Source organism: Chelmon rostratus, chromosome 13, assembly GCF_017976325.1.
Source record: "Chelmon rostratus isolate fCheRos1 chromosome 13, fCheRos1.pri, whole genome shotgun sequence".
In the NCBI taxonomy this organism is placed as follows: domain Eukaryota; kingdom Metazoa; phylum Chordata; class Actinopteri; order Chaetodontiformes; family Chaetodontidae; genus Chelmon; species Chelmon rostratus.
In genome coordinates, this window is record NC_055670.1 from 24,235,448 (window position 1) to 24,242,880 (window position 7,433).

The following is a 7,433-nucleotide window of genomic DNA, read 5'->3' on the forward strand; positions in this document are numbered from 1 at the left end:
ATTTGGTTTTGTAGGTGAAAATACTTTCAGAACGTGCAAAGAATAAATAAATGAATTCATAATTTGATCATTTAAAGCTTTGATGCTCTATAATTTTATATTATCAATGGATCAAATGACTAATGTGGAAAGATCTCAGAATTATCACCAGTTCCTCTGAGCGTTTTAGCATCTTTTAGCTCATTGTTTTGGTTTTGCGACCCTCAACGTCATAGTTCAATTAGCTCTCACCAACATACTTTATTTTTAATTTTTTTCTTCAGAAAACCTCAGATAAATCCACACCAAAATTAGCGGCCAGCTGCTGGAAGATATTTCTCTCAGGAGATGGAGGAGACCAAAACAGGACTTAAATACTGCACTTCCATTACCTACATGTTCATAAACGTAAAATGATTGTTAATGTTGCTGCGTTTCAGCTGGATGTGGAAACAATAACATGTTGCCATCAACAACTTAATATGGTGATAATGTGTTAATGTTGTATTTTAGCTTCTTTTGCTGCCTTCCAGTTTTGGCGATGTCAGAGAAGCTATCAGAGAAGATTGTGTCTAAACTCTGCTGATTATGAAAGCATTAGTCCCACCAGGAAGCCAACAAAGACATCACCTTCAGGATACCCTCATAGCCTTCTGCTTGTTTAGTTTTGATTTTCATACCAATTTTCCAACAAAATAAGTCACATAACTGTTTAAATATGTGTTATCGTCCCTCAGAATCGTGCGTCTTCAGTCAGGAGTCGGAGGATGTCCCATGAGCTATTAGTAGTTTGATAACCATAGCACCATATGCTGAGATTTCACCTCCAGTGAGTTCGCTTCACACTCTTCAGGTTTCAGGAGCAGGCTTTTAGCTCTATAAAGCGTGTTACGACTCCAACTCTTCCTGCAATAACAGTGAGGTGCTGCTATGAATTTATACGGCTCTGTGGAGGAACGTTTTACCTTTGTCCTCCAAATCTGCTAACGGCTCCGCAAGAATATCAATTAGATCCTCGAGCAGCAGCCATTAAAAAGCTGACGCTGTTGTTCATGGTGTTGTTTCAGGTATCAGTCGTACCTTCGCGGGAATCACTCATATTTCTGCCAATTTTAATGATTTCCTACATGTTGTTATGAGCTTAAAACAACCTCATCTGATCCGCTTCCAGTCATTTCTCCAAACTCAGCACCAAGAACTGCTTACACTCCGAATGCAAATTGCCTCTGCCACGTCGCTCACCATTGTTCACAGGCGTCATAACTTGCTCTGTGGTTTCCATGGGAACCAGTCATTATTTCTATCATTTCGGTGACTTGGCAGCGAAAACTGCTGCCTCCTCGGTTCAGAGAAGAATCACTCCTTGCTCTCCAAAAGAACTGTGAAACATGCTTGTGTATGTGGGTGTGATTGTGCCAGGGAAAGCGTATGCATGCATGCCCGCCCTTGTGTGAAGACGAGATAGAGATTGATGATGAGCTGCTTTGGTAAATATGTTTTTGAAGCATTAGCTTATTTGGCCTTGCCTCCAATTCATGATCCATTAGCACCACATAAAGTCAAGTACATACAACGCACCGCATTGATCAGAATCGACCCGTCACGCACACGGACGGTACCGAAAGATGCTGAATATTGACTGCCGCTGCTTTACCGTGTTCCCCGAGTTACCTGCATGCGGGCGAGGTCGTATCCGGTCAACACATTTCTTACACCAGTATCTATCTTATGAAGTGACAGGCTCAAGCACTACTTGATGAGCACTTACTGTTGAGCCCACACGAGTCAATAGAGCAGCGGGTGAATCTCAGAGGTGTTGTTTTCACTGAGATTAAAACATTTGCTCTGTGGTGACAGACAGACCTATTTCAAGCTCTCCTCAAACACAGCGCCGAGAGGCCCGCTGTCCACTGGGTTTGTTCAGTCTCTGCATGGACCTCTGCAGCGACTTAAGACTGCACAAATCTGAAGGGGGCTCTCTCTGGGCCATTCAAACAACAATAGAAGGGGTATAAATCTGCCTATGTGGACCTCGACTTCGATAGCGAGACCTGACAAGGCTTATTTAGCTAACTGTCGCTTCGGGGACTCTGCTGACATTAGCCTCCTTAGTCAAACACAGGCGGTGTTTTCATGGAGCGAATTGGTGTGACTGGCGGACTTTGGATCATCCATTTTCTCCATCGGAATCGAGAAAAGAGCTGGAGGCAAGACTAAACAATGCTTGCCTGGCAGATGGGGGGGCCTTTTTTAGCTTTCAACAGGACGCTGTTTGCCTGCCACATTAATCTGTTAGTCTGTTTGGTTCATTGGTAATGTGTATCTTACATCAGGGTGTATATCAAAGTGCGCTGGACAAGACTTTTTGGGTTCCTGCCAGAACCGTCAAACAATGCGGAACAGCAGTCGCACAGGGAACAGCGACGTTTCGAGAAGAAGAAACAAATTAAACTGACCTGTGCTTCTTTTAGCTCATGTTACTGCTGTTTGTGTCTGTCAGCCTTTATGATCTGCTGCCAATTGTTTTGTATTTTCATATCATTATCTCTTCAGTTTTTAAAATCGTTCAGTGTGTTTTTGTTCTGTTCAAACATGATATTAGATTACATGTTCAAGGACAAACACAAACACACACACACACACACACACACACACATGCATAGATTCTGTTTCCACTCGGCTCTTTAAGTATAAGCTGGCTAAAGAGGAGTGATTTGCCTCAGAATGTCTCTTGAGCTGCACCATTTGCTGCATTTAACAGCTTTGATTGAACAGCCGGAATTTATTTTTTTTGGTGGACTCGGGTTCAGAAAATGTGACAGAAGCCATGTTACGCTACTATGACAACCAGCAACCGAAAGCTGTGATGTCACCAATCTTGGCTGCAGCATAACCGCATATTTTCTTAGTGCATGTAAGAAGGTTTTTAATGTGGTGATTTTAATGTTTAGTGCTTGTACGTCTATTTGTAGAAAATGACATGAAAATGTAGTTAAATGTTTGATGTTGTGAAATGCTCTTAAAATGAACAATGAAAGTAAAAGATGAAATCTTGAGGAACCACTGAGCCATCCTTAAAGGTACCCTGATGATTAAAAAAAATAAAATAAATAAATAAATAAATAAAATCCTGTTTACATCCATGTTTCTCATCAAAATAAACTGTATTGATTCTTGAGGTCTAGCAAACATCAAGGGAATATTTTTTGAAGTGATCTGCAGGACTGTTTGTCATGTTGCCCTCGAGCATCTGTGTGTGCATGGACATCCACTGCATGCACGAGGCACAAACAAATTGGATATCATTCATCAAAACGTTGTTCCATGTTTGCTACTACTGTCCAAAACATCCACAGGGTATCTTCAAGGAAACTCAGGCTACTGCAGCGCCCCCTTTGGCAACCAAAAGAGGTCACATTGTGTAAATATGCAGAAAAGCACTTTCACAACAACTTCCTGTCATATTTCATGTTCTTCAAGGATGGTGTTTGTCATCACATGTGGACGGTTCCCTGAACATCTGAGCAAGTTCCATTGGTTGAGGAAGGCAGGAAAAAGCTAGTAAGTGAACCTGAACCTTCTTTGTCTTTTTTGTCTGTGCCACAATCGAACCCCATCACAAAATGAACAATTTTTCCTCCCTCTTGTGCATCATTCTGGGTAAGATTTTGAAGTTCCTAACAAAAACATTCAGAAGGTGTTAGTCATCTTTAAAGAATATATTCTCTGTTTTCAATTTTCAGCCAGTTCCTTATTTTCTATGCATCAACCTTGGATGAAATTATCTCACTGATGGATTATAAAGCACACGAACTGGAAGATGCTCTGTGTCCCCTCCTGCCTAGCGAGAAGCAGCAAAGTACTTCTCTCTGACTCGACTCTCATACAGAAGCGACTCCTTCAGCCTGTACACCATTGTTCTTTCCCTACCCATACGCCTAATTAGATGCCTTTGATACAGTATGAACAGAGAGAGGGACCCAGTTGGTGTGGATCGTCTAATGCACCCTCCAGTGGCTCTCACATTGATCCCTTTCTCTGTGAAGCTGCCATGAAGACAGCACATCAGCTCAGCGTGGGCTATCATAAAAGACAACGGAGCACAAGTGGAAAACAAACTGAAAAAGATATGGGTTGCTTTATTTTATTATAGGCCGCCAAGGCCGCCCAACACCTGACGGCTGTACGACTGGCATGCTAATGTAATGCTAATTGTAAGCCAAACAGTTCAGTGACATTTGTTGAGCAGTTAAACAGGAGCCGTCCTGGGGGGTGTTTATATTACACTCACAATTTATATGCTTACGATATATTTAACCTGCTACAGTGACATCTACAATTGTCTGAGATGGGGCCTGGGAGGTACATGAATTACAAGTTTGAATTCCCCGAGTCAGTTGCAGCCTGTGAGGTAGTGAGGCTGACGCCGTTGTATTTGTTTTTCATCACAGGGTGTTTGGCTTGGCAGCGTGTTTCTACGGGCTGAGCAGGGTGGACGAGGCAGGCAGGCAGGCAGGCAGGTGGTGGTGGGGTGGGGGTGGGGGTTGTGGATTTCCTTGTATGAGCCAACAGGCTCCAGTGCCTCAGCAGACAGCGATTGGGCTGTGGCCATTTTAGCCTCTCTGGGGGAAAAGGTGCCAAGTGCTTGTCCATTATAACAGGTTCTGTACTCTCTCAAGACACCCCCCCAGACCCTTCACCCCCCAACCCCTCACACAGCACTCCTGCTTGAGTGCAGTGGGGATACAACATGGGCAGAGAGCGTTGTTGACATTTTCTGAAATTGCCTTAAAACATTTTTGCTCAGTAAGAGCTGGTGGACAGCCTGAGATCAGCTGCAGACACACACAGAAAACACTTGAAAGAATTTAAAAGAGGAGTTAAAGCATGTTGGGGAAATATGCTTATTATTATTTTTTAAATCAAGTACTTGATGAAAAGATTACCACAAATCTCAGGCATGTATGAGCTGGAACCATGATGCACTTAATCTAGCTTAGCATAAAAAAGGGGATCCTGAAATACTAAATAATTTCAGCTGAAACCACAATATCATTTTACAGTCAAAAATAATTCAAAATATGATGACTGTATTGTACCTCATGTAAACTAAGTTTCAAGATGCATGTATGTAAACAGACTTATGCTGATAAATGTAACTTTCAAGCTATTGTTAGTAGTGATGTTAAAGCATAAGAAGCACAACATTTAGCATCTAAACTCACTAATGTTGACATTGCTAATGAGCTATCTAGCTAACTGACATTATCAGTTCACATTTTTTTCCCCTGGTGTGGTGCAGACCTGTTGTCATGTCTCGTCAGATCTGTTAAGTGTTTTTGTTCACGAGCGTCACGTCATGTCGTACACTTCCTGTTTTATTGTGAAACCTAACTCTCCTCTCGTTTCAGGCCCCTTGACTTCCCGGTGTGTTTCCCGCCTGTCTGATTGTCTACCCCGCCCTAATTGTCTCCACCTGTTCATTGTTACCTCGTGTATATATAGTCCGCGCCTCCCTTTGTCCTGTGCCAGATTGTCTCGTGCCATGTCCTTGTGCCAAGCCTTGATTTATCCAGCATTCCTTGATTCTTGTCTCCTTGTTGTGCTTAGTCTGTTTTGAAAGTAAGTTTTAGTTAATTAATAGTATTTTTCTAGCTTTGTTCTTGATTTAGTTTGATACTTTATTCTAGCCAATTGAGCCCTTTTTGTGTTAACATTATTTTTCCAAATTATTCCTTAGCATCTTTTGTTGAACTTTTCTGCCACACATTGTATGAGCTGTTGTTATCCTGAGCGCCTTTTGTTAAATAAATTCCTCATTGATTTTGAAACCTTGCTGTGGTGTCTGAGTTCTGCATTTGAGTCCAGAAATCTCGTGCCTCCAGGCTTGTCACCTGTGTCCATATCATAGAAAAATATATTACCTAAAAAATATATCAATATTCTCTCTTAATTAGAGCCGATCTGTATGTTGCAGTAGAAAAACCCTTTAGACATTACTGTATACTGTATATATTAAAATTACAAAGATGTATCTAATTCTCAGTGACAATTAAATGAAAAGCATGTCACTTTATTCATCCCCACTGAGTCTTTCTGTGGACTTCACACACATTCCCAGGTTATCAGATGCACACAGATGGGTGACTGTCATCTTAATTAGTACCAACAAATCATCAGCAGGAAGCACTAATGGGGCCTCATTCCGAATGAAAGAGCTGTGTGTGTGATAATGCATGAGCCCTCCACCCCCCAATGCACACACACTCACACGTGCTCCCTGTTTTCTCAGTGGTACAGTCCAACATGAAATGGCTCAACAGTATCTGGATGAATTTCATGTTTTTTTTTCTACTCATCGATCTGCAGAAGAGGACGTAACAGAAGCGAAAGGGTGGTGCTTGAGAGGTATGTATTAAAAAGACATCATTGACTCAAGGGACTCTGGGGAGTGGTGGTGACATCACAAGAGCACGATGTGGTCTCTGAGGGAAAAGACATCAAAATGACAGCTGACACATTTGAAGTACTATGAGATAAAAACCTTGATACATTCCATACTAGTAACGTACTTTTACTGCATTCCTACACTGAAAATGAACTCTGTTGTATTGATCAGCGATACAAATGCTGCTGATTGACGGTAGTGATCAGCATCGAACTTTCACAAAAATGTCTAACTGAATTGTGTACTGAGACATAATACATCTTAGCTTTGATAGTATAACCCCATATCCAGCCATTCTGAGGGTGTTAGAGAACTAAACAGCAGCTGCCTGTGCACTGAAACACGCTGAATGAACCTGCTGCTTCATCTAATCACAAGCTACATGTTGCCTTTTTTGTGTGATTTTACTTTAGGTAGTAAAACTTCTACATGCTGCCACACATGTTTGTACAACGTCAAAAGTGTCAGGCTCTACTTTGCATAAAGAGAACATAAAATCTACATAGAAATGAACTGGTGCAGGTGTGGTGACGCTCATCATATGCCTCTGATGTATTTTGCCCTTAAAGCAACTGCCAAACTGATATACAAAAGACCATGTATCATGATTCATGTTGTGAATTGATGATGGACACACTGCATCTGTTGACGGATGTCAAGTCGATGGATCCTGTTCATTTTCTATCGAGAGCAGGAGATCTGGCCAGGCGGCGCATGATGGATGAAGCACGGCGAGTTGACGGACCAGTCGCTGTATCCGAATTTACATAATCATTGTTTTGGACACAAAAACCTGACATAGAGACTAACCAGATATATATAAAATGCGTCTTTGCTCAGAGTCAACAAACAGGCAGGTGTCAGCAAACTTAGCCAAGGAAAAGGGCAGAAGTCTAACAAACAGGCAGCAGGTCGAGCTGGCAGCTAACAGGCAGCTGAAGTGACTGGACCGCTGAAACACATGAGACAATCTGACCAGGATCCGGTGGAAATGGACCAGTGTATA